Source organism: Mauremys reevesii, linkage group 14 (genome assembly GCF_016161935.1).
Source record: "Mauremys reevesii isolate NIE-2019 linkage group 14, ASM1616193v1, whole genome shotgun sequence".
In the NCBI taxonomy this organism is placed as follows: domain Eukaryota; kingdom Metazoa; phylum Chordata; order Testudines; family Geoemydidae; genus Mauremys; species Mauremys reevesii.
The window spans coordinates 5,582,318-5,609,125 of record NC_052636.1 but is presented as its reverse complement, the minus strand read 5'-3'; the positions used below and the strand labels follow the sequence as shown (position 1 = coordinate 5,609,125).

Sequence of the window (26,808 nt, the reverse complement as noted above, 5' to 3'; positions counted from 1 at the left end):
CCCTCCCCGGGGACGAGGGGAGCCACACTGGCCTGTTACACCCCCTTACCAGCTCTGATGCCGCAGAGCATTTACCCTGTGTCCCCTGTTCCCCCTCCTGTTTGACTCAGTTTATATAGGAATATTCTCAGCGATACCTTTGCTTAACCAATCATTGTACTGAAATTTAATTAACCAATCCTAACACATTGAAACATAATTCTCTAACCAATTCTATCCCACTACCCTAATTAACTTACACCTAGCAAAATTAATTGTACAGCAGAGAAAAACAATTAGAGAACCAGACTGATTAACATTGTAAAAGTGGTGGCCATAAAGATAGAACAATACAGAAATGAGGATTTCACAACCACAAGCATTGAGAAGTGATTTCTTGCCAGACAGGCTGCTGTCAAACTAAGTTTTCTTTAACCATCTTAAGATCTGTTTCTTTATCTGGTGGTGATGGGCGCTATCAGGACAGGATCATCTTCCTAACAGCCCAGTAGCACCTTATTTCAGTGTGACTGGTTTGGGATGTGAGGGTGTGACCCTTTGCTTCCCAGCTTATGGCTGCCCCTGCTGCTTAGCCAAAGGCCTTAGCCTAAGAACAAGGCCTCAGACGGTCACAGTAAGAGAAGGCCCTTACAAATACAGACAGTGATTTTGATTCTTTGTTTTCATACTCCTGTAAGTAGCTAAGAGATAAAAATACCCCTAAGTTCTTAAAGTCAAGGCTTTACAGGCAGGCCTGAATATCTCTATTCTAACAGTGGGGCCTACCCCTTCCCCCATTCTGTGTCTGTCTTGTGTATTTAGATTGTAAATTCTTCAGGGCATGGGCCATCTACTGTTCTCTGTTTGTACTTTGCCTAGCACAATGGGGACCCAGTGTTAGTTGGTCCTTAGGCACTAAGGTAATGATTATGATCTATAATCATCATAACTCTCCTGCCACTTTGAGCCAAGGAAGCTGGCCTTGGGATGTTACTTCTTAAAAATGAGCTGGGGGTTAAAACCATGGACTATTCTTTGTGACAAGTATCCCACAAATTCCACTGACCTCCCTGGTTTTCTTTGCCTGCAGTCGGGTTTCCAGTTTCCAAACCTGATGTGATCTCCCAGCTGGAACGAGGGGAAGAGCCGTGGGTCCCAGACCTCCAGGGCTCTGAGAAAGAAGTGCTTCCAAGAGCTGCCTGCACAGGTGAGGACTTGGTTAAACCAACTTAACAACTGTGCAGGAATGCAGGAAACATTTGGGATGCCCTACAAAGACCCTGTGAGCTCTCCAAGTTCAGGATTGTTCCCTGCAGATGTGGAATCATTATGGCAGATGTCACTCATGGCTTCCCTCCTATTCTGACTGACAACTGGCAGCAGGTCGCTCCCCGATATCTCTTTCTCCTGAGTGTTCTCATGAGATGCAGACCAAAACTGATCCCTTCTTCTCTCCTCTGGGGAAGGTTTTGGGGAAAATCAGCTCCTGATAGGTTTGATCTCTCCCCCACGTATTTTGGATTGTTCATCCCTTTTCCATTCCTCTCTCTGTGATTTTCTTTCTTTCCGTGCAGGTAGTGATCTATGTCTGATTCTTCTGTCTCCCATCACCTGATGGGCTGGTGAGTGAGAATGAGGAGGAGAAACCCCAGCAGGAAGATGCTGAGCAAGGAGAACCACATGGAACTTTATCAGAAGATCCAAAGGGAATGTTTCCGGGAGTTATGCACTCCCAGAAAAAACAAAAGCCTGTGAGACTCAGGGGAGGCCAGAGGGAAACTTTAGTAGCCACTCAAACCTTATAACAAGTGAGAGAATCAACTTGGAAGAGACACGCTACACATGCCATGAATGCGGGAAAAGCTTCAATCGAGCTCTGCCCTTATCAGACATCAGACAATCCATACGGGTGAGAAACCTTATGAATGCTCTGAGTGTGGGAAATGCTTCATCGATAGTTCAGCCTCATCTCACATCAGCGAATCCACACAGGAGAAGCGCCCCACACATGCTCAGAGTGCGGGAAAATCTTTAGTGGGAGCTCACACCTTATCAGACATCAGAGAATCCACACAGGAGAGAAGCCCTACACATGCTCAGAGTGTGGAAAAAGCTTTAGTCGGCGCCTGCCCTTATCACACATCAGAGAATCCACACGGGGAGACGCCCTACACATGCTCAGAGTGTGGAAAAGCTTTAGTCGGCGCTCACACTTTATCAGACATCGTAGAATCCACACAGGAGAGAAGCCCCACGCGTGCTCTGAGTGTGGGAAAAGCTTTGGGCTGCGCTGTCACCTTATCACACATCAGAGAGTCCACACAGGACAGACGCCTTACATGTGCTCTGAGTGCGGGAAAAGCTTTAGTCAGAGCTCAGACCTTATCAGACATCGTAGAATCCACACAGGAGAGAAGCCCTACACATGCTCAGAGTGTGGAAAAGCTTCAGGCGGCGCCTCACCTTATCACACATCAGAGAGTCCACACAGGACAGACACCTTACATGTGCTCTGAGTGCGGGAAAAGCTTTAGTCAGAGCTCAGACCTTATCAGACATCGTAGAATCCACACAGAAGAGAAGCCCTACACATGCTCAGAGTGTGGAAAAGCTTTAGTCAGAGCTCAGACCTTATCAGACATCAGAGAATCCACACAGGAGAGAAGCCCTACACGTGCTCTGAGTGTGGGAAAAGCTTCAATCATCGCTCTGCCCTTATCACACATCAGAGAATCCACACAGGACAGACGCCTTACATGTGCACTGAGTGTGGGAAAAGCTTTAGTCAGATCTCAGACCTTATCAGACATCGTAGAATCCACACAGAAGAGAAGCGCTACACATGCTCAGAGTGTGGAAAAAGCTTTAGTCAGAGCTCAGACCTTATCAGACATCAGAGAATCCACACAGGAGAGAAGCCCTAGACATGCTCTGAGTGTGGGAAAAGCTTCAATCAGCGCTCAAACCTTATCAAACATAGGAAAATCCACATGGCTGAGAAATCTTATGGATGCTCTGAGTGTGGGAAATGTTTCTTTAATCGTTCAGACCTCATCTTACATCAGAGAATCCACACAGGGGAGTAGCCCTAGACATGCTCTGAGTGTGGGAAAAGCTTCAAGCACAGCTTAAAAGTTGTCTCACATAGGAGAATCACACTCTAAGTGCAGGAAAAGCTTCAATCAGCGCTCAAGCATCATTAGACATCAGAAAATCCACATGAGATAGAACTGTAATAAATCACTTGACTAGGGTTGGCCAAAAAAAATTCTTTTAAAAAATCACATTTGCTCATTCCTACATAGTGATTTTTGCACCATCTTCACCAAGGTCTCTCATCTCCACCCGATCAGTTGCCTGCTTCTGCCTTTTGCAGCTCACCCTTCTTTGGGGTCAGTCCTGTGATCTTTTCTATCAACTCCTTTCCTTTGAGTCACAGGAGTGTGTGTCCCTCCTGCAGGAATGTTCATCAGCTCCAGGTGGGGGGAGAGAGGTTTGATCCCAACAAGCTACACTGAGGCAAAAACTACCTGTGCCTGACAGCCACTAGGGCTGTACATGGCGTTGGCTGCCTGTTAGTGATCTTAATGTAAACATTTGTAGTGCAGATGCAGCCCAGGTGCAGGGGTTGGCATTAGCTTTCCCTTGACCTGACCTAAACTCCATCACTTTCCCTAGTCTAAACAAACCCTGAGCATCACGGTTATACTGTTCCCCCATTTCACAGCAATTGTTAGTCATCGAGTTCTCCCTTGGGGAACAAATTGTTTCATTCCCAGTTGTTCTGATGTTGCTTCAGGTTGTGCTGGGGAGCAGATATTTTTATGATCATTTTCCACACTTAAACTATATTGAACTATAACAAAGAGCAGGAACAGGGCAGGGATAGGGAAAAAAAGTCATTTCACCCATTGTAACAACAGGTGTAGTTAGGGTAAGTCAGAGGGATTCCCTTATTTCCCATCACTGTCCTCCTTCCATCCATGCAAGAACCTAAGAATCCTTTTCCTTTCCCCAGTTGTGGGATGGGAGACTTCCAAAAGTGCTCCCTGTGCTATAGCACATGGCTCAGCTCAGAGAATAAACCCCCAATAGCCCCTGAGCTTTGCTTTTTGAATTCTGTGTTTCCGATTACTTCAAGCCTGGGTATTGTGATTATTTACCAGTTTCTCTAGCACTGTTCCTACCACTGTTTCTGTAACCTTTTTTGTTTTTTATGGGACAGGGTTGTTATTCCTTTGCCTAACCCCAACCTGGAAGGCCAGGGTGTCTGTTTTCTCTGGCCCTCCTCACAGACAAATTTGACATGGTTGCACCTGCCAGAGCAAACAAAAGCCCCACCGGTCACAAACACAAAGCAGATAGACACACACAAGACACAGAGGAAACTGCATTATTTGAGCTATCAACATTTCCACTTTCCCACAGCATGTTAGTTCTGATGGTTGTTTTAATTTGTTTATTTTGTTGGAACCAGAAATAGGGAAAGAGAACACTGAGACAGTGGAATTACAGCAAGAAGGGATAAGTCTCATGATTCGTCTCTAACCAAAGGCTTTGTGAACAGAGCGATAATGTTACTGAATGGTCTGGCTAACCCTGCAGTTAGAAACAATCAGCTCTACGTGTGGTAAATTTACAGAGGCTCTGCTGCTGATCATGAAATAAAAGCACATTACCTTTAAACAGCTGCTACTTCAGTGCCTCTGGAAGTACAGAACACAATGATCTGTGTTAAAGGAAAGTTGCCATTTCTCAGAGCCCCAATTTCTATTGTGTGTGTACAGGAAGGTTTGAACGTGTAGCAGGTAGTTTGGTCAAGCTTAACTATTTTATGTGTGTAACAGGCTCCTGCCCACCTCCAGCAGAGGTTTCAGTCACATACGATGTCAACTTACCGAATGTCACACAAATTAGTCCACCTCCCCATAGTCAGTCTCTGACCGGAATGTTCGAATGAGGCAGAGAACTGGGAAAGTATCGCAGTAGGAATACATTAAAAGTGGGATTAATCAGAGCTGGGCTGCAGACAGAGCCTGTTCTAGAGCTGGTGAAGTGACAAGGACACACTCCCGCTAGTGCTGGCTCTGAAATAACAGCAGAAGCAGATCAAAGACAATGAGCTCATGGGCAGCTGCTCTGTCAGTGCATCACTCACCTGGCAGGTGTTACACAAAACACAACACTTCCCCCCACTGCCAACACTTCATTATACTGTCCATGGGGCTCTTTGTCCTGCAGGACTTTGATCTCTCCGGGTGGTCCGTGGTGATTCACAACAGAGCCATTAGGGAGCAGGAGTCATCCCCATGGAAATCTCAACACTTCTTTCTCAGTGTTACCTTCTTAGCCCTGGCTTTGGAGGTGACATTAGCCTTATCCTGACTTGATTTTAGGTAGGATTTTGATCACCTTCTGGGGCTTGGCAGCTTAGAACTTTTGAGGGCTTTTCTCTGCCTTTTGGTCCCCGCTGCAGTCAGTACATTCTAGACATGTTTGTTGAACAGCAAAGGAAATTGTGTCTGTATGTGAAACTGAGGAGGGACATGAAATGCCCACAGGGTGGCGCAATGCCCTAAGCTAAGGCAGGAGGGTGAAGGAATGGGGCTGAGGAATGACTGAAGTGGACTCACCTGGGATTGAAATGACATTTGTTTGTGTCGGGCAGTGAGAAAAGCGACATTAATTCAGATGCAGGGTTGAAGCTTCTTTAGCTCCTTGTAGAACTTGAACTTGATTTCCCAGAAGGGAGAAGGGGAAAGTCTGGGGTGGCCTTGAGTCCCTGGCTGGAGCAGTGTATGAAAAAGGCTCCAGAGACGCAGCTGGCAATTACAGGCCACTAAGGCTAACGTCAGTACCAGGCACATTGGGTGGAATTGTAGAGCCCAATGATTAGACCCATCGGTGAAGGGAATTTGCTGGGTGTAGCGGGTGGTTCCCTGCTCCTGCCCTGCGGGGCTTGAAGTGCCCAGGAGAGGGCTGGGGCTGGAGCAAGGAGCCTGGGCTGATTGGGGGAAGCAGGCTCAGCTGTGGCCATGCCCCAGTCAGGCCCAGCTGGCCCCTATCAGAGGCTGTGAGCCAGGAGCCCAGTCAGTCTCCCTCTGCTTGTAGTGAGAGAAGGGCCTGGCTGCTGGGACCCAAGCAAGACACCTAGAGTAGGAGCAGGGCTGGGGAAGGGCCAGAGGAGCTGGGAGCTCTGGCCTGGAAAGCCCCAGGCTGCAGGCCTGACTATAGGCTGAATAGGTGCAGGGCTGCAATGGGGCAGCCCAAGGGGAAGCAGAGGCGGCAGGTCCAAACCCCTTTGCCTGTGGTGAGTGGCTCATACTGCAGTCTGCCCCAGTGAACGGGGGCTGGATGGAGACTGGGCAGTAGCCAAGACTGAGGTGAAGTGGGGATAGTGGATGGGGGTTCCCCTGGGAGGGGGAGACCCAGAACGGGGGGGGGGGGGGTACTGCCAGTGTAAAAGGGGCACCGGGGTCCTGGGAGGGACAGAGGGCCAGCTGTGGTAAGGCAGATCACCGGCCTGCAGAGGGTGCTCTGACGGCTGGAGAGCTAATTCCCAAGACGACCAGCAGGAGGTGCCACCGGGTGAGTCTGCCCCTGCTTACATTGGGGAAGAATGAACATGGTTTTTGTAATGGAAAATCATGCCTCACAGATCTACTATAATTCTTTGAGGGAGTCAACAAGCATGTGGATAAAGGTGATCCCGTGGATATAGTATACTTAGATTTTCAGAAAACCTTTGACAAGGTCTCTCTCCAAAGGCTCTGAAGCAAAATGGGATAAGATGGAAGGTCCTCTCTGGGATAGGTAACTGGTTCAAAGGCAAGAAAGAAAGGGTCTGATTTTCAGAATGGAGAGAGGTAAATAGTGGTGTCCCCCTGGGGTCTGTATTGGGACCAGCACTGTTCAACATACTCTTGAGTGATCTGGAAAAAGGGGTAAACAGTGAGGTGGCAACATTTGCAGATGATACAAACCAACTCAAATTAGTTACGTCCAAAAGAGAGTGCAAAGTGTGACAAAGGGATCTCACCAAACGGAGTGACTGAGCAGCGAAAAGGCAGATGAAATTCAATGTGGCTCAATGCAAAGTAATGCACATGGGAAAACATGATCCCAATTCTACATCTAAACTGATAGGGTCTAAATTAGCTCTTACAACTTAAGAAAGAGATCTTGGAGTCACTGTGGATACTTCTCTGAAAACATCTACTCAATGTGCATCGGCAGTCAAAAAAGCCAACAAAATGTTGCCTGTGTATAAATCTGTGGTCTGCCCACATCTTGAATACTGGAGCTGGTCCCCCATCTCAAAAAGATATATCGGAATTGGGAAAGGTACGGAAAAGGGCAACCAAAATGATTAGGGTATGGAACAGCTTCCATGTGAGGTGAGATTAATAAGACTGAGGGGAGTTTTCAGCTTGGAAAAAAGATAACTAAGTGGGGGCTAGGATGGAGGTCTATAAAATGATGACGGGTTTGGAGAAAGTAAATAAGGAAGTATGAGAGGGATAGCCGTGTTAGTCTGGATCTGTAAGGAAGTGCTATTTACTCCTCATAACACAAGAACTGGGGTCACCTGATGAAAGGAATAGACAGATTTAAAACAAACCAAAGGAAGTATTTCTTCACCCAACACACAGTCAACCTGGGGAAACTTTGCCAGAGGATGTTGTGAGGGCCAAGACTATAACAGGGTCCACCAAAGAACTAGATAAGTTGATGGAGGACAGGTCCATCATTGGCTATTAGCCAGGATGGGCAGGGATACAAAACCATGCTCTTGAAGTGTCCCTAGCCTCTGTTTGCCGGAAGCTGGGAATGAGCGACAGGGGATGGATCGCTTGATGATTCCCTGTTCTGTCGATTCCCTCGTGGGCACCTGGCATTGGCCACTGTGGGAGAACAGGATTCTGGGCTGGCTGGACCTTTGGTCTGATCCAGTATGGCTGTTCTTATGACCAATAGAGGGCAGTCCCCACGAGCAATATTTATATTTGGTGCACTGAAAGGGCCAACTTTCCAAAGCTGACCCAAAGGTTTAGTAAAAGTGTTTTGGAGAAAAACACTAAACAGAACAATGCGAATGAAAACTGGGAGGTATTGTTTGAGGAGCTTGTTAGATGGGGCATAAGCCACATTGCCTAATTAGCTGAGCTTGCAATGGCCTTTCACTCAACTCGCTGACATTTCTCCGTCTGCAAATGTGGTACCTGTTTTAAAACCTAGATCCAATCAATTACAACACGTCAGGGAAGATTCTAGGCATCAATGATCTGATCATTGGGTTGATGGCAATAAACAAGAGATTCCCATAAGGCTCCCTCTTCCCAAGAGCCACCCTCATCCTCTCTCCCCTTTCTTCTCCTGCATCCTCTGCAAACTTTTAAAGACAGATGCCTCGTGATGGCCTTCGCTCATGGGGATGTTGCCTAGTGGTCAGGGTTTCAGTCCTTTGGGGTGGGGGGAAGGGCACAGAAGATGGTGGGGGAGCCCAGGGCCTCCCATGGGCTCTGACCCAGGCCACTCTGAGGGCAACACTGCCTACCACCCCGCTATTGTCCAAAGTTCACAATTTATCACAGGAAGCTCTGCGGGTGTCAGCTCACTGCTTGGCACCTCTTCACAGCTCGGTATGGCATAGCAACTCTCTTCTTATAGACTCATAGACTTTAAGGTCAGAAGGGACCATTATGATCATCTAGTCTGACCTCCTGCACAATGCAAGCCACAGAATCTCACCCATCCACTTCTATAACACACCCCTAACCTATGTCTGAGTTATTGATGTCCCCAAATTGCAGTTTGAAGACCTCAAGCTGCAGAGAATCCTCCAGCAAGTGACCCGTGCCCCACGCTGCAGAGGAAGGCGAAAAACCTCGAGGGCCTCTGCAAATCTGCCCTGGAGGAAAATTCCTTCCGACCCCAAATATGGTGATCAGTTAAACCCTGAGCATGTGGGCAAGACTCACCAGCCAACACCCAGGAAAGAATTCTCTGTAATAACTCAGATCCCAACCCATCTAACATCCCATCACAAACCATTGGGCATACTTACCTGCTGATAATCAAAGATCCATTATTTGCCAAAATTAGGCTATCCCATCATACCATCCCCTCCATAAACTTATCAAGCTTAGTCTTGAAGCCAGATATGTCTTTTGCCCCCACTGCTCTCCTTGGAAGGCTGTTCCAGAACTTCACTCCTCTAATGGTTAGAAACCTTCATCTAATTTCAAGTCTAAACTTCCTAGTGTCCAGTTTATATCCATTTGTTCTTGTGTCCACATTGGTACTAAGCTTAAATAATTCCTCTCCCTCCCTAATATTAATCCCTCTGATATATTTATAAAGAGCCATCATATCCCCCCTCAGACTTCTTTTGGTCAGGCTAAACAAGCCAACCCCTTTCAGTCTCCTTTCATAAGCCAGGTTTTCCATTCCTCGGATCATCCTAGTAGCCCATCTCTGAACATGTTCCAGTTTGAATTTTTCCTTCTTACGCATGGGAGACCAGAACTGCACACAGTATTCCAGATGAGGTCTCACCAGTGCCTTGTACAACGGTACTAACACCTCCTTATCTTTGCTGGAAATACCTCGCCTGACACATCCTAAAACCGCATTAGCTTTTTTAATGGCCATATCACATTGGCGATTCATATTCATCCTGTGATCAACCAATACTCCGAGGTCCTTCTCCTCCTCTGTTACTTCCAACTGATGCGTCCCCAATTTATAACTAAAATTCTTGTTATTAATCCCTAAATGCATGACCTTGCACTTTTCACTATTAAATTTCATTCTATTATTTTTACTCCAGTTTACAAGGTCATCCAGATCTTCCTGTATGATATCCCGGTCCTTCTCTGTGTTAGCAATACCTCCCAGCTTTGTGTCATCCGCAAACTTTATTAGCACATTCACGCTTTTTGTGCCAAGGTCAGTAATAAAAAGGTTAAATAAGATTGGTCCCAAAACGGATCCCTGAGGAACTCCACTAGTAACCTCCTTCCAGCCTGACAGTTCACCTTGCAGTATGACCCATTGTAGTCTCCCTTTTAACCAGTTCCTTATCCACCTTTCAATTTTCATATTTATCCCCATCTTTTCCAATTTAACTAATAATTCCCCATGTGGAACCGTGTCAAATGCCTTACTGAAATCTAGGTAAATTAGATCCACTGCATTTCCTTTGTCTAAAAAATCTGTTACTTTCTCAAAGAAGGAGATCAGGTTGGTTTGGCACGATCTACCTTTTGTGAAACCATGTTGTATTTTGTCCCAATTACCATTGACCTCAATGTCCTTAACTACCCTCTCCTTCAAAAATTTTTCCAAGACCTTACATACTACAGATGTCAAACTAACAGGCCTATAGTTACTTGGATCACTTTTTTTTCCTTTCTTAAAAATAGGAACTATGTTAGCAATTCTCCAGTCGTACGGTACAACCCCTGATTATACTGATTCATTAAAAATTCTTGCTAATGGGCTTGCAATTTCATGTGCCAGTTCCTTTAATATTCTTGGATGAAGATTATCTGGGCCCTTCGATTTAGTCCCATTAAGCTGTTTGAGTTTGGCTTCTACCTCCGATGTGGTAATATCTACCTTCATATCCTCATTCCCAATTGTCATCCTTCCATTATCCCTAAGCTCCTCATTAGCCTTATTAAAGACCGAGGCAAAGTATTTATTTAGATATTGGGCCATGCCTAGATTATCTTTAACCTCCATTCCATTCTCAGTGTTTAGCGGTCCCACTTCTTCTTTCTTTGTTTTCTTCTTATTTATATGGCTATAGAACCTTTTGCTATTGGTTTTAATTCCCTTTGCAAGGTCCAACTCTACATGGCTTTTAGCCTTTCTCACTTCATCCCTACATGTTCTGACCTCAATAAGGTAGCTTTCCTTGCTAATCCCGCCAATCTTCCACTCCCTGTAGGCTTTCTGCTTTTTCTTAATCACCTCTCTGAGATGCTTGCTCATCCAGCTTGGTCTACACCTCCTGCCTATGATTTTTTCCCCTTTCTTGGGATGCAGGCTTCTGATACTTTCTGCAACTTTGACTTGAAGTAATTCCAGGCCTCCTCTGCCTTTAGATCTGCAAGTTCTTCTGTCCAATCCACTTGCCTAACTAATTTCCTTAATTCTTTAAAGTTAGCCCTTTTGAAATAAAAAACCCTAGTCCCAGATGTATTTTTGTTTATCCTTCCATCTAGTTTGAACTGAATTAACTCATGATCACTCGAACCAAGGTTGTCCCCTACAACCATTTCTTCCATGAGGTCCTCACTACTCACCAAAACCAAATCTAAAATGGCATCCCCCCTTGTTGGCTCTTCAACTACTTGATGAAGAAATCCATCAGCTACCACATCCAAAAAAATCTGAGCCCTATTACTACTACTAGCACCTGTCCTCCAGTCTATATCTGGGAAGTTAAAGTCCCCCATGATCACACAATTCCCATTAGTGTTTACTTCCTTAAAAACATTAAAGAGGTCTCTATCCATCTCCAAATCAGATCCCTAGTGGTCTGTAGCACACCCCAAGCACTATCTCAGGGGAGGCTGTAGTAGCTTTCTTTCCCAATGTGATTTTTGCCCAGATAGACTCTGTCTTATCCATTCTATCCCTTCTTATTTCTTTACAGTTAACTTCATCATTGATATACAGTGCTACTCCACCACCTTTGCCTTTATTTCTGTCTTTCCTAAACAGCACATAGCCTTCCATACCTGTACTCCAGTCATGACTACTATTCCACCATGTTTCTGTTATCCCTATAATATCTGGTTTCATAGAATGTCAGGCTTGGAAGGGACCTCAGGAAGTCATCTAGTCCAACCCCCTGCTCAAAGCAGGACCAATCCCCAGACAGATTTTTGCCCCAGATCCCTAAGTGGCCCCCTCAGGGATTGAACTCACAACCCTGGGTTTAGCAGGCCAATGCTCAAACCACTGAGCTATCCCTCCCCCCGTGTGGTCTTCACATGTGTTCTTCGCTCTGTGAAAGCATGTAAAGAATCCAAGCGCTGGAGGACAGGGTTTGGGTCCAGAGTGACCTAGACAAATTGGAGGGTTGGGCCAAAAGAAATCTGAGGAGGTTCAACAAGGAGAAGTGCAAAGTCCTGCACTTAGGATGGAAGAATCCTATGCACTGCCACAGACTGGGGACTGACTGAGTGAGGGGGGATTTGATAGCAGCCTTCAACTACCTGAAAGAGCACCAGCCATTCTCCTGGCCACTTTTGCTGGGCTGGGCAGGCAGCCTGGAGGCCTTTCTAGAAGAGCATTGGGAATGAAGTTAGAAAAACCAATGTGAAATCCAGAACCTCAGGTTTAGACTCATTTATTTATAATATTAAATCTTCAATTCTAGTGTCATAGAATCATTTAATCTCAGGGTTGGAAGGGACCTCAGGAGGTCATCTAGTCCAACCCCCTGCTCAAAGCAGGACCAAACCCAACTAAATCATCCCAGCCAGGGCTTTGTCAAGCCTGACCTTAAAAACCTCTAAGGAAGGAGATTCCACCACCTCCCTAGGTAACCCATTCCAGTTCTTTACCACCCTATTAGTGAAAAAGTTTTTCCTAATGTCCAACCTAAACCTCCCCCTCTGCAACTTGAGACCATTACTCCTTGTTCTGTCATCTTCTATCACTGAGAACAGTCTAGATCCATCCTCTTTCAGGTAGTTGAAAGCAGCTATCAAATCCCCCCTCATTCTTCTCTTCTGCAGACTAAACAATCCCAGTTCCCTCAGCGTCTCCTCATAAGTCATGTGCTCCAGCCCCCTAATCATTTTTGTTGCCATCCGCTGGACTATCTCCAATTTATCCACATCCTTCTTGTAGTGGGGGGCTCAAAACTGGACAAAGTACTCCAAATGAGGCCTCACCAGTGCTGAGTAGAGGGGAATGATCACATCCCTCGATCTGCTGGAAATGCCCCTACTTATACAACCCAAAATGCCATTAGCCTTCTTGGCAACAAGGGCACACTGCTGACTCATATTCAGCTTTTCATCCACCGTAACCCCTAGGTCCTTTTCTGCAGAACTGCTGCCCAGCCATTCGGTCCCTAGTCTGTAGCAGTGCATGGGATTCTTCCGTCCTAAGTGCAGGACTCTGCACTTGTCCTTGTTGAACCTCATCATATTTCTTTTGGCCCAATCCTCTAATATGTCTAGGTCCTCTGTATCCTATCCCTACCCTCCAGCGTATCAACCACTCCTCCCAGTTTAGTATCATCTGCAAACTTGCTAAGGGTGCAGTCCACACCATCCTCCAGATCGTTAATGAAGATATTGAATAAAACCGGCCCCAGCACCGACCCTTGGGGCACTCCACTTGATACCGGCTGCCAACTAGACATGGAACCATTGATCACTACCCGTTGAGCCCGACCATCTAGCCAGTTTTCTATCCACCTTACCGTCCATTCATCCAGCCCATACTTCTTTAACTTGCTGGCAAGAATACTGTGGAGACTGTATCAAAAGCTTTGCTAAAGTCCAGAAATAGCACATCCACTGCTTTCCCTCATCCACAGAGCCGGTTATCTCATCATAGAAGGCAATTAGGTTAGTCAGGCATGACTTGCCCTTGGTGAATCCATGCTGACTGTTCCTGATCACTTTCCTCCTTTAAGTGGTTCAGGATTGATTCCTTGAGGACCTGTTCCATGATTTTTCCAGGGACTGAGGTGAGACTGACTGGCCTGTAGTTCCAGTGTCACAGTCAATACAATTGCTTCAGCCTGATAGTTGTCCAAAGGGAAACTTAACTTCTCTCCAAGGGGAGTGGAGAGAAAGCACTTTTCAGAGTCCAAGAGAGACAAGGCGGGTGAGGGTAAGAGCTTGCAGAGGACCAACCTCTGTTGGTGAAAGAGACAAGCTGTGGAGCTAACCCAGCACCCTTCTTTAGTTCTGTGTAGCCTGGAAGGTCGTCTCCTCCATAACCAGCAGTTAGAACATAAGAACAGCCACACTCAGTCAGACCAGTTCATCTAGCCCACTCTCCCGAAAGTGGCCAATGCCCGGCGCCCCAGAGGACCCCTGGGACCAACATGGATACACCACCACCACAAACAAGGTTAAAAGTCAATGCACGTGGGAGAAGCATCTTGTGTTTCATTCCTTATGTCCTAGTCCCATCGTGTGGCCATTTCCTTTTCTTCCTTTCTGTTAAAAGCTTTGGTGTTTTGCACAGAAACATTATTTCCCAGGAGAGACCCAGGAGTGGGGGCTGCATTCCTGTACCAAATAGTCACTGGAAGGGGGCAGACAAAGGCCTTTAGGACGAGGCGTCCTCACTGTCAAAAGATCATCTCCTCCTGCAGGTCACTGGCAGACTGAATTTGTTCCTTATCCTCCCAGAGTCTGGGGCTGGAATCAGCACTACCCAGCCCCTCCGTATGTAGCAGGAACAAACACAAACCTGGTCTTTAAAACAAGCTGTCCCCTTCCTTCTCAGGAAGATTTTTCTGTGATTGAAGTTGAGCTTCAGTTCCTCTCCTAGGGGTGAGGCGGGTGTGCGGCCAGCTCCCAGTGAGATCTGTTTTCACCTTTGCTCCCTTTCAGTCACTCTGGGATCCTAACTCTGCTCCCAGCTGTCAGGCAGCTTCCAGCCCATCCACCCTACTCACTAACTCTGTGGTCATGTGTCACCCCCTTTGCCAGCACACACAGCCTGCAGGAAAGCTACTCCTGCCAGATGCATTGGTGGTATAGTGGTGTGCGTAGGTGCTTTGCAAGCAGTTGATCTGGGTTTGATTCCCAACCAATACAATAATGGCTTTTCTCTTTTGTTGTTTCCTCATCTGGAAGTGGTTTAATTTCAGTCACATTGTGTTACAATCACATTATCTATAGAATGAGACAATAAATGTGTCAAAGTCCAGCAGGTCATACAGGATGGAGGCACACAAGGGGCTGGAATGTGTCATCTGAGAAAGACAGAACACTTGGAAACCTGCATCTCCCATCCCCTGGCCTTGCGTGTTATGATTCCAGCTGCGTGAGCTGTTTGTAGGATGTTCCGGCATGATGGGGAAATAAAGTTTTGAGTCAGTTTTTTCTCCTGCAGATTCCTTTGCTGTTACAATTATAATGACATGAACAAAAAGGAGGCAAAATAAACATAAACCCCAAATTGCAATACAGGTGGGGAAGGGGAAGATCACGGTTAAGCCAAACACATCAAAATAAAAATTAATACAAAAAAGGGGAGGAGGGAAGAGATCAGGTATGTGGAGATCCCCTTGATATTTGAACTCAAATTGTTAGAATCAAAGTTCAGACTTGACACTGGAAAACCTGCAGCTCCCCAGCTCTGTGAACACCTGTGATGAGCAAGATGGAGTTGGGACACCTGTTCTGCTTCAATAATTTATTTTCTCTCTTTGGTCTCCCCCCCAATTCCTCATCTCCAATGTATCTGCCTTTCTCCTCTTGCTCCCTCTCCCCTGCCCTTTCCCAGAAACTCACACTCTACAGCATTTAGGAAAAGCCAGAGCTCCCATGTTCTGCACATGAGCCTGTGTCAGAGGACGTGTGACCCAGGTCAGAACCAGTCACCAGAACAATATGACCCTTTATGGGTGACTTCTCTGCCTACTCTGCAATTTACATACACCCCCACTGAAGGGGGTGGGGTACAGCTGTGACTGAGAGGCCCCACAGGAGAAATTTCAGCCCAAAGACAAATTTGCGTGAAATGTTGAGAAGTGAAGAGCCCCCTTCCCCTCCCCCCAAATCCCCAGAACTCTAGTGTCACCCCCATGGCACCAGCACAGGGAACCCAGTGAGATGGGGTTACAGAATACAAGGGGGAGGCAGCAGGGGAGAGAGGTGACAGGGAATCTCTCTCTTTCCTTCTCTCTTCACTTTCTGTTCTTCTCTTTCCTTCCAGGAACTGCAGTCACAGCAGGGAGGGGTTTGTCGCTTTATTAGAGATCCCTCTGTGTCATGGAGGCTGCAAATGTCATAGATTCTGTGACTTCTGCAGTGGCCACTGTGGCTGACTCCGTGGCTGCCCGAGCAGCTGGCCTGGGGACAGCTTGAGCAGTGGTTCCAAGGGTGGCAGGAGCAGCCACAGCTCAGTGGCTCCTGGCATCTGTCCCGAGGTGGCCGGAACAGGGCTGGCCTCTGGGGATCCCCTCACCTGGCAGCATCTGGAGTGGCCGGGGCAGCTCTAGGAATTTGGCTGCCCCAAGCATGTGCCTGCGGAGGGTCCACTGGTCCCGCGGCTCCGGTGGACCTCCCACAGGCATGACTGTGGAAGGTCCGCTGGAGTTGCCTGCCGCCCTCCCGGCAAAATGCCACCCCACGCGCGCGCTTGGTGCGCTGGGGTATGGATCCGGCCCTGGGAGTGGCAGTGGGTCCCCAGGGCTTCTCCCCCAGCACATGGTGCCACGGGTCCCCAGGACTCCCTGCGCCCACAGCTGGTGCCACGGACCCCCTGGGCCTCCCTCCCCACGATTCAATGCAGGGTATTTATGGTATAAGTCATGGCCGGGTCATGGGCAATGAGCGTTTGGTTTTTGCCCGTGATCTGTCCATGACATTTACTAAAAATACCTGGGATTAAATCTTCGCCTTCCTCATTATCGATCAAATAAATCGAATCGCCTCCACCTGCAAGTGGATTTAGCCCAGGACCCTCAGAGTCAGCAGCTGTTACGCCCCCATGGAGCTCTCTGGTCAGGTGTCCTAGCGCTGGAAGCCTCCTGTTTAGATCCTAAAATAGCATTTTTGCACCAGGGGGGCTGAAATTTTGGACTGGACTTTATAGCTCCACCGTTATTTTACTGAATTGCTTCAAAACAGCAAGTCAAGAAAGTCTCCTAAGTGCCAGGCTCTCTGCCATGGAAACAGCTGCCCCTGCTCTGCAGGAGTCTGTGTGTTCCACCCAACAACGTACACACCTGCTCTGCACTGAAGGGGGTCAGACAGCAATAGGGTTGGTAACACAAATACTTCAGACTATTAACTCCAGGTCCCTTCCTTTCTTTAACCCAGGATGTGCCAGTCACCTGGTAACCATGGTGTTATCTTCACCTTAAAATACCTCTCTGTACATTTTCTGCGAGCCCTCCACCCCCTGCCCTCCCTGCAGCCAGCCCCTGTCTCCAGCCAGCCCCGCACGACCCGGCTCCAGCCGACCCCTGCTGCACCCCCCCTGCCTTGCCCTGCCTGCAGCCAGCCCCGCACCCCCTGCCCTGCCAGCCAGCCCGTCTGCAGCCAGCCCTGCACCCCCTGCCCTGCCCGCACCAGCCACGTCCTCCCTGCCCTGCCTGCAGCCAGCTCCACACCCCCTGCCCACAGCCAGCCCCTTCCACACCCCCTGCCCTGTCTCCAGCTAACTCCTGCCACAGCCCCCTGTGGCCCCGCCCAAAGCCAGCCAGCCCCCACACACCCCCAGCCGTGCACACCCTGCCCTGTCTCCAGCCAACTCCTGCCGCACCCCCCTGCCTGAAGCCAGCCAGTCCCGCACTCCTCTTTCTCCAGCCCTGCCAACCCCTGATGCACCCCCCCTGCGTCCCTGCCTGAAGCCAGCCAGCCCCACACACCCCTGTCTCCAGCCAGCCCCGCACCCCTTGCCCTGCCTGCAGCCAGACCCTACCTCCAATCAGCCTCTGTCCTGCCTCCAGCCATCCCCATGGCCACTGGTGCCCTGCAGTTCCCAGGGCAGTAACCCTGCACACCTGCTTCAATGAGGGGGGCCGGGAGCCGCTGGGACCCACACCGGCGCACATCCCCAATCGGGTGACCCGTCTGCAAGTGTGGAAAATCGGGCCCGGGTGTGGGGGGGGGGGGGTAATAGGATCCTAGATAAGAAAAAGACCCCAAAATTGGGAATGTCCCTATAAAATTGGGACATCTGGTCACCCTAGCACACCCCCAGGACTCCTGGGTTCCATTGCTGGGTTTCCTATTGGTTCCACTGCTGGTTGTTTTCCTTTTCCGGTGGGACTCTGGGCAAGTTGCTCCCCCCTCTAGGGCTCTGTCCCCAGCTGTCAAATGGGGATTTCGTACCTTCCCGCTATTGGAAAGTGCTGGGAGAATCCCCCAGCCAAAGCTGCTCTGACAGCGCTAAGCTGCATCTGACCATTCAAGGTCGGAGCGCACTGCCCAGGAGGAGGAGTGTCTGGCTCTGGGGTTTCACTTCACCCCAGTCTAGAGAGAGGGGCCCAGCCATGGGGTTTGGCTCAAGAAGACCAAGTCTCCAATTTGTTACGGGTGTTTTGAATTCCAGTCCTGAGCTCCAAAGTGCTTGGTGTCAGTTGCACATTTTAGAAGCAGGCTCTCCACTCCATTTTCCAAATCATCATTCATACTGTTTACCTACCTCCACTAGGCCCGGAACCCTGCCAAAGAAGGAAAGAGGCTGGGTTTGGGATGATTTGTTCTTGACAAATCCATGCTCACTCGTCCTAAGAACCAAATTATCCTGTAGGTGCTGCTGACAAACTGAGTGTTTAATAATGTATTCCAGTATGTCTCCAGCTGTGGAAGTGAGGCTGGCTAGTCTGCAAGTCCCAGGGGTCTCTTTGTTCCCCCTTGAAAGATAGATCCTGTCTTGTTCATGGATGGGAAGATGTTCTTTTTCAGGGATCTCAGATGAGAACTGGGGCACAACACCTGGTTTGTTAAGGCCACAAACATGGAGGCAGGAACCTCTTCTCTCCTGCTGGCAAAGAACCCCAGGTACCGAAAAGACAAGGACTCACATCCCTGAATGGGCTTTAGAAAAGGCAGTGGTCAAAAAGTTTGGCCCTGACCATTTCTTGTTTCCACAGACTAGACATTTTAGCAAACTTTAGATTTCCTTGGTGCTAAACACCGTGAAACTCCCCTTTCTCCTTCACAGAGGGCTTTATCGCCCCTTCTCTCACTCAGGCTCACGACTGCCCAGAGATCGAGAACTGTCCCTGTTCCCATTGGGCAGATGGGGAGGAGCCTGAGGTATAGAGAAGGGAAGTGACCTGTCACCAGATGGATCAGACTGAACAGGTTTCAAACCTCCAGGAGGCTCTTACCTTCTAAACAGGGACGGCTGTTTTCTAGTAAAATCACTAAAAGGGAAGGAGAAAACTCGAAAGAGGTTCCTCCTGGCGCTCACGTCCGTGAACCCGAATAGTCTCTCAGTTCTCAGAGAGAGACCTGGAGAAGGAGACTTGCTGAAGCAAAATCACAGGGGTCTCTGAGGTTTCCCTGGCCCCGTGCCCCTGTCCTGCCTCCCTGATGTCACCATCTCTCTGTGAGGTCACCACCTCTGATCAATAGGCTGAGGTCCTGCAAAAGGCCTTTGTGATGTCACTGCCACACCCCTCCCTTGCTGGGCTAATGTCCTGCCCCTGGCCAGGCACTTTGGAGGTTTGAGCTACTCCCTGTGGATCACCCCACTCAAGGAGCGTTCGTTCTAGGCAGCAAGCCGGCTAGGCAGGAAAACCTCAGATGCTGCTCCCAATGCTAAACTCAGATTTTCAGAAATTAGTCGACTTCATGGCCAGAAGAGACCATTAGAGCATCTAACCCGACCCCCTGCATATCACAGGCCTCCTGTATGACACAAGAGCTACTTTTGGGGCAAACACATTCCAGAAAGGCATCTAGTCTTCATTAAACGACATCAAGAGATGGCAAATCCACCACTTACCTTGGTAGCTTGTTCCTGTGGTGAATCATCCTCGCTGTTGAATATTTGTGCCTTAATTGTAATATGAATTTGTCTCTTTTCACCTTCCAGCCACTGGGTCTTGTTAGGCCTTTCTCTGCTCAATTCAAGAGCCCTTTAATACCCAATCTTTTCTCTCCATTAAGACACTTCAACACTTCAATGAAGTCACCTTTCAATCTTCTTTTGATCAGCTAAACAGGTTGAGCTCTTTCAATAGCTCACTAGAAGGCATTTTTCTCCAGCCCTCAGAACATTTGGTGGCTCTTTGCTGCCGCAAACTCTAATTTCACAACATCTTTTTCAAATGAGGACACCGAAATTGGAGGCAGTATTCCACTATCAGTCTCACTGATGCCGTGTCACCTCCTGTGACGTTATTGACATAATCTGTAACTGTATAGATCACCGTTGTGACTGCTGTTCTATATTTGCAGCCAATATTGTAGAAAGGTTGTTGTGTAAGGGGTCTATGGAGAGGTTCTGATTGGCTGATTATAATGATGCTCTCTCTAAATGTGTATCATTTTTGTAATTGACATTATGAATATTGGTTCTATGCTGCCCGTATTTCAAACTTGTGCTCTGCTTGTGGGAAACACCCCAGATAAGTTGGTGTCAGTTCTGCCTAGCTGGCTCGATGCAGGTTAGGGAAATGTGAGAACCACTACACTACAGAAACTCCATTACAGTGCACTGCCCTGCCCTGCCCTCAAATTCCCTGCACTTTGGTGGTGCTCACCCTGGCACACACTGGTGGGCGAACCTGGAGAAACTGGCAGCAGCTCTCTGATGGGTCAGCTGGAAGAGCAGAGGACTGGAGCCAGGGATCAGGAGTTGTCCTTACATCACCTTTGTGACTCTAGCTTGAAGGGGAGCTTCTTTTTCTTCCCCTTGCTGAGAAGCAGCAAGAGAAGAAAGAAAGGTCCGATGGGCCAACTGGGTGCAGAAGCCAATGCTGCCTTTTCCTGCAGTGAAGCCCAAAATGAGGGACTTGCATTGAGTAAAGGCAGTGCCGTGCTTCCAGGAAAGAGCCCACTGCTGCAGGAAGAGGGATGAAACAGCCTGCTGAAGCCTGGGATTGAATCAGGGACCTTTAGAGATTCAGTCTAATGCTCTCCCAACTGAGCTACTTCAGCACCTGCAGGAGGCCTTTTTGGGCTGCTGCTTCTCACCTTGAAGTTTATTCTCCATAAACCATCTCTCCAGTCAATAATGGCCAATGCAAGACGGACATCGCTTGCTATTTTAGCACTTGGAAACGTCATCAACTAGTCTCTGGATCTCTTGAATGCTGCGCTTCAGTTCATGGGGGAAAGGCGAGAGAAGCGACCTTTGAACAAAGTGCCTGGGGTTAACATCCTAACGCTGTCTGTCTCTGACTGTAACACTATTTAATACTGGCCCACCCTGTGCTGGTGAGTGCTCCATTTCTAGTTGTTAGTACATTGCAGTTACTGTCAAAATTAAAAGTTTCTATATGCTTAGAAGAAATGATTTTTTCATTTGCTTATATACGGCATGAATAAATACAGATTTACACATCCTAGCATGAACATTTATTGTCTTATATGATAGAGAAAATCATGCATCCAGATTGTGCATCGAAATAATGAAATGAGCTACAAATGCAATAAAAATAAGGTATTCAATGGTTTAACATATGGAGCGGGGCTGGGGGAGGTTCCGAAGACATGTCTTGCCTGGGACGCTACTTGGTCTAGGGGAGGCCCTGTCAGGGAAAGCAGGAGTTAGTCTCACACGCCTATTTCCAGGCTGTAATCTGTGGGCGCCCTGCTCTGGGGGAGGGATCGCGGCAGCCCAGACTCAGGGCTGGAACAGGCCCCGGATTGAGGGGGTGGCTGCCTGGTTTGCAGCGCTCTGATGTCTCAGACAATGTGTCTCTCCCAAAGCCTCAGATCTGCATCCCCAGAAGGCTCCTGCGCTGCCTCCGCTCCTTTCACAGTCTATAGCAAGGAGCAGCAGCAAGGGTCAGGGATGAGCCATGGGCACAAAGTGGGGGGCAGAGGCTTCAGGAGGAAACCCAGCCCCCAGAGCAGAGGGGGATGGGAGGCTTTTTCTCTCTCCTTAGCCACGGGCTATAGCTCCAAGAGCTCTGTGAAATGCCTCCCCGCCCACAGCCTGGGGAAGGGGAAGGAGCCCCAGGTTCTAGCTCGATTTGGAGGAGGATCACTGGACCCTAGAACCACTCGCTGCCCTTTCCCAGAGAAACCTGTGATGCCCAGAACGGGGCTGAGATAAATGCTGACAGGAGCCAGGAATTGTTCCCCTGGAATAGCAGCAGAATTGGGCAGCTGGAAATCTCCCCAAAGGAGCTGAAGCCTTGGTGGGTCAGACATAGCTGCCCCAGGTACTGCATGGGGGGCTAAGGTTTGTTTCTGGACAAGAGCAGTGAGAGTTTTATTGCCTCAACATTTCAGTGGAAAAATTCAGACCCAAAGTGTGTGTGGTGGGGAGGTCGATAGCGGTTTCTTTGGGTTTGATTTAGTTTGTTTTCTCATTCTCGTTGTAAAAGCCCTGGGTCATTTTGATGGGAACAATGTTTGTGGAAGGCCAAGGACAAGTAAGAAAAGTTAAAAATCTGCGTTGGAGTGAGGGGGTCTCTGTGTGCCAGGGCAGGGGTGGAGATTTTCATGGGGAGGAGGTTAGGGGGTAAACGAGAGGCTTTTGTGGGAACACAGGGGGATGTTTTGCAGTTTAACCTCCCCACTTTCCTGTGCTGCTGCCCAGCTCAGACCCCACTGACACCCCTGTGACGAAGTGGGAATTTTCTGGATGTTTTGTTTGCATCTTGTGTGTGCCTCAGTTTCCCCTATTTGTTGCACGATTATCTAGGTTAAAGGTCCAAAATGTGGGGTTCACCCTGCCAGGGGGATGGAGTAACATTCAGGGGGATGCAACTGGGCCCAGGCCAGCCCCCATGGGGGTGGGGAGGAGGAGCCACCCAGCTCCACTCTTGGCTCCAGCCCCAGCTCTGGCCCCTGCCTCAGCCCCCTTACCCCTGTCTGTGTCCCTTCCCCCTTAGCTGCGGCCCCACTCCCAGCCACGACGCGGGGGGTGCATGGACAGGGGTGGGGGGCATGACCCTGAAGTGCTTTGGGACCACTGATCTCGGTGGTGGGACAAGGGGGTTAAATCTTGGCAGAGACCCCCAAAGGGCAGGTGTGGCTGCTGTCGAGCTGCCTGGGCCCAGACAAAGGCCACAAATTCTGTCTCCTAGCAACCGATGGCCGGGGCGCACCTGCTGCAAGAGGCCAGCTGGCTGGGAGGAGTCGGAGAACAAAGAACGAGCTGGAGGCCAGGTGAGCAGGTTGCCAGGGAAACAGGACAGAGGGCAGACGAGGGGCAAAGGGCCTGGCTGAGTCGGGCTGTTGGAAGCAAGGAGTCTGCTGGTTGGGGACTCGAGGGGAGAGCCCAGGCTCTGAGTTAGGGGTCTCCCCAAGATGGACGTTGCTGAATCTTCCTGCTTCCTGTGCGAACACAGAACTTTCCCAGGCTGGATCCCAGACCCCTAACGAACCTTCTGTTGTACAGCGCTGGCTGAGAGTCACTGGCGACTGTGGAAGTTGGGGGTGCAGGACTCCCCTTCGGGGGCGGATGAGGCTTTCCGAGGTGTCCGATTCAGGTGGACTCACTGCAGGAAGCTCCTGGTGTGGACCAGGGGGGCTGAAAGGTCCAAGGTCAGTCCCAGGAGGTGCTGAAGCCAGGGAGGGTTCTCCCAGTGAGGGCGTTCCCTGCGGGGGTCACACTGAGGAGGCTCCTGCCTGGGTTTGACTCAGAGCTGTTCCAGAGCACGGAGCCTGTGTGCCCGTCACAGCCCCCCAGCATGTGACCTACAGGCTCCACTCTGGCAAAGCTCCCTGTAAATCAGAGACAAACTCCCCCCTTCTCCCAGTTACTCTCCCCTGCAGAGAACCCAGAGCAGCTCCTGCCTTGCTGGGTCTCCTGCCAGCCACAGCTGGCCAAGGAGCTGCCCGAGCTGCTCCCCTGGGTCCCTGTGCAGGGGCAGTGTCAGTTCCGACCTCACGTGTACAGTGGTGACTCTCCCTGCCTGTCACGGGTGGAATGAGGGCTTGATTCCCTGAGGAGGAAGCTGGGATTGTGACACCCGTGTATGTCTGCAGTGCAATTAAACCCCACAGCTGGCCCAGGCTGGCTGACTCGGGCTTGCCAGGCTCGGGATCCAGGGGCTGGAGCCCGACCACTGGGACCCTCCCCACTCGCTAGGTTGAGTGGCCGATATACTGAAGATGAGTTTGTAAGTGGGGAATGTGCACTGGGTGCTGCCACTGGACAGACACTTCCCAGCAGAAACCCCACCCCGTGAATGTGATCTACTCTAAAAACATGTGATGAAAGAAAGTCAGCCTGGGGCTCTGGATTTATCATCTCGCAACGACGCGATTCAACTTGCTCAGGTTAGAAATGACAATACAGAGGAAAAGAAAACACGATGCAAACTAACACACCCTAGGACAATATTACACAATGAAAAAAAAAAAAAAAAAGAGCTCATCTCAAACCAACACAGCACAGGCACCAAACATGCTGAGGCAAAACAATTCACCGTAAAACTGCTCCACAACATGGTGCGATCACAGTTCCAAATGGCACCATGCAAAACAGCTCAGCGTAGAACAGGACACAGCACAAAAGAGAATTATTTCAGTGTAGGCCTGGAAGGGATCTTGAGAGGGCGTCTACTCCAGCCGCCTGTGCTGAGGCAGGACCAAGTATCCCTAGACATTCCCAGACTGGTGTATCTCTAACCTGGTCTTAAAAACCTCCAATGAAGGAAATTCCACAGTCTCCCTTGGAAGCCAATGCAAGGCAAACACAGACCAAAACAACACTGCACACACACACGCTGGGCCTGGGGTTAAGGGGAGAGGCAAGAATTCAAACAATCTGGGTTCAGTTCCCAGTTTTGCCCCAAATTCTCCATGCAAACTTGTTAGACACCGGCGGCTGGCCCGTGCCCACTGACTTGGGCTCATACGGCTCAGGCTGTGGGGCAGTTTAATTGTGGTGTCCATTTTCCGGCTGGGGCTGCAGCCCAAGGTCTGGCACCCTCCCACCTCGCAGGGTCCTACAGCCTGGCCCCAGCCCAAGCCCAGACATCTACACTGCAATTAAACAGCCCCTTCGCCTGAGCCCTATGAGCCTGAGTCACCTGGCATGGGCCAGCTGGGGGGTTTTAATAGCAGGGTAAAGATACCCTTGGTGTCTGTTCAACACCTGTTACAATGGGGACCCTGATCTTGGTCAGTGTGCAGAGTCCTGACCAACAGGGGAGCCTGAGCTCAGTTGGGGGCTCTGCAACTCCCAGCATTACAGGATCCCTGATTTTGTTTAGGGCCCCTGCAGTATCTGGCAAAATGTGGGGCCAGGATCTCTGTCAGGTTCTGTGCAGTGCCCAGTACAGTGGTGGGGTGTGATCTTCATTAGGGTCTACAGCAACGTGCAGATCCCTTTCTTTAGTTGTGTAGCCGATATGGTCTGCTGACGCTGCCAGGTGTAATGCATGTTCAGTAGGGGTTTCTCCCCTACTAATGCTGCATTGTCCTTCTCCTCTAGGTTAGTATATTAATGATCTCATTTTGGTGTCATGTGTGTCAGTTCGTTGCCATGGCACTTGTGTGCTCAGACATCTGAGGATGCTCTGCAGAAAAGCTCCTTGAGTGGGGTGATCCCCAGGGAGTAGCTCAAACCTCCAAAGTGCCTGGCCAGGGCAGGACATTAGCCCAGCAAGGGAGGGGTGTGGCAGTGACATCACAAAGGCCTTTGGCAGGATCTCAGACTATTGGTCCAAGGTGGTGGGGAGGTGGTGACCTCACAGAGAGATGCTGACATCAGCCAGGCAGGACAGGGGCCAGGGGCCAGGGAAACCTCAGAGACCCCTGTGGCTTTGCTCCAGCAAGTCTCCTTCTCCAGGTCTCTCTCTGAGGACTGAGAGAGTATTCGGGCTTTTTAAGAGCGCCAGCAGGAACCTCTTTCGAGTTTTCTCCTTCCTTTCTAGGGAGCCCTGTGAGGAGCTGATTTAAGGGGGGAGGGGGAGCTGGAAGGCTCCCTGGATAAAGGAAGGGGGCAGAAGTGGGGGACGGGCAGGTGACTGGCAACTGAGGGCTGGGGGAAACTGTGTTGGTAGTTTGGGGGCAGTGGTGGGATTGGGAAATGGGGTCTGGACAGTCTCCATGGGGGACACGTGCTCTTCTCTGCCAAGGTGGGGATGAAAACGGGCTCCTCTTCCCATCCCCATTCCAGGGGCAGCCATGTGCTGGGGAATGACTCAGGGCAACAATTTCCCACCTAAATGAGGACAAATCACTGCAGATAAAATGGGTGGGAAAAGCTGCCCCATGGGAGAGATTTTGAATTGACACTTGAGAAATACAGAGAGACCAGGAGGAAAAGGGGAAAAGCTGGAGAGACTTTGTATGTGGGAGGACGGGGCACAAACAGGGCAGGATTCAGTGAACTCCCCTCCCCCACGGGAATTTCCTGGCTGCACAAACCAATTCATATTTCCCGCCCCAATGACCTTCCCCTGCGCCCCCAGCTCAACTCCAGTGCCCCCGCAGCCCGGATCTTCCCTTTACCCCCAGCCCCGCCCCCACCTGCCTGACTCCTCATCAATTCCCTGCTCAGCCCCTGCCCCTGTTGCTCCTCGCCCTGTCCCAGCCCTGCCCCCGGCGGAACGTTCCGGCTGATACGGGCAGGGGAAGGGCAGCGGCTTCAGCAGCTGCTACTGAACATGCGCAGTGCCCGGGAGTAGCACAGCGCTATTGAGAGCAATTTAATGCACCGCCCCCATCCCAGCGGGGCGGATCCTGCTGCGGCTCCGCTGGGGCCGAGGCGGCTCCGAGGCTTCTCCCGGGTTCCCGGGGCAGAGTCACGTGCCCGCCCCCAGCGCCCCCGGGGTCTCTCACCCCGGGGCTCCGGGCGGCTGGGGCGGGCAGAGCCTGGGCTGCCCGGGGGCGGGGCCCAGCTGGAGAAACCCCGGCCGGGCCCCCCCGGGGAGCAGCAGCGGCTCAGCCCGGGCCCGGCTCACGCGAAGGCGGCAGCAGCAGCTTTGTTCTCCCGCCCCCAGCGGGGCTCGCACGGAGCATG

General features: G+C 49.9%; 1 pseudogene; it reads left to right on the top strand.

The window, feature by feature from the left end:
- Positions 1–2,293: 2,293 nt before the first annotated feature.
- Positions 2,294–26,808, top strand: part of LOC120381418 — a 360,540-nt pseudogene continuing 336,025 nt past the window's right edge.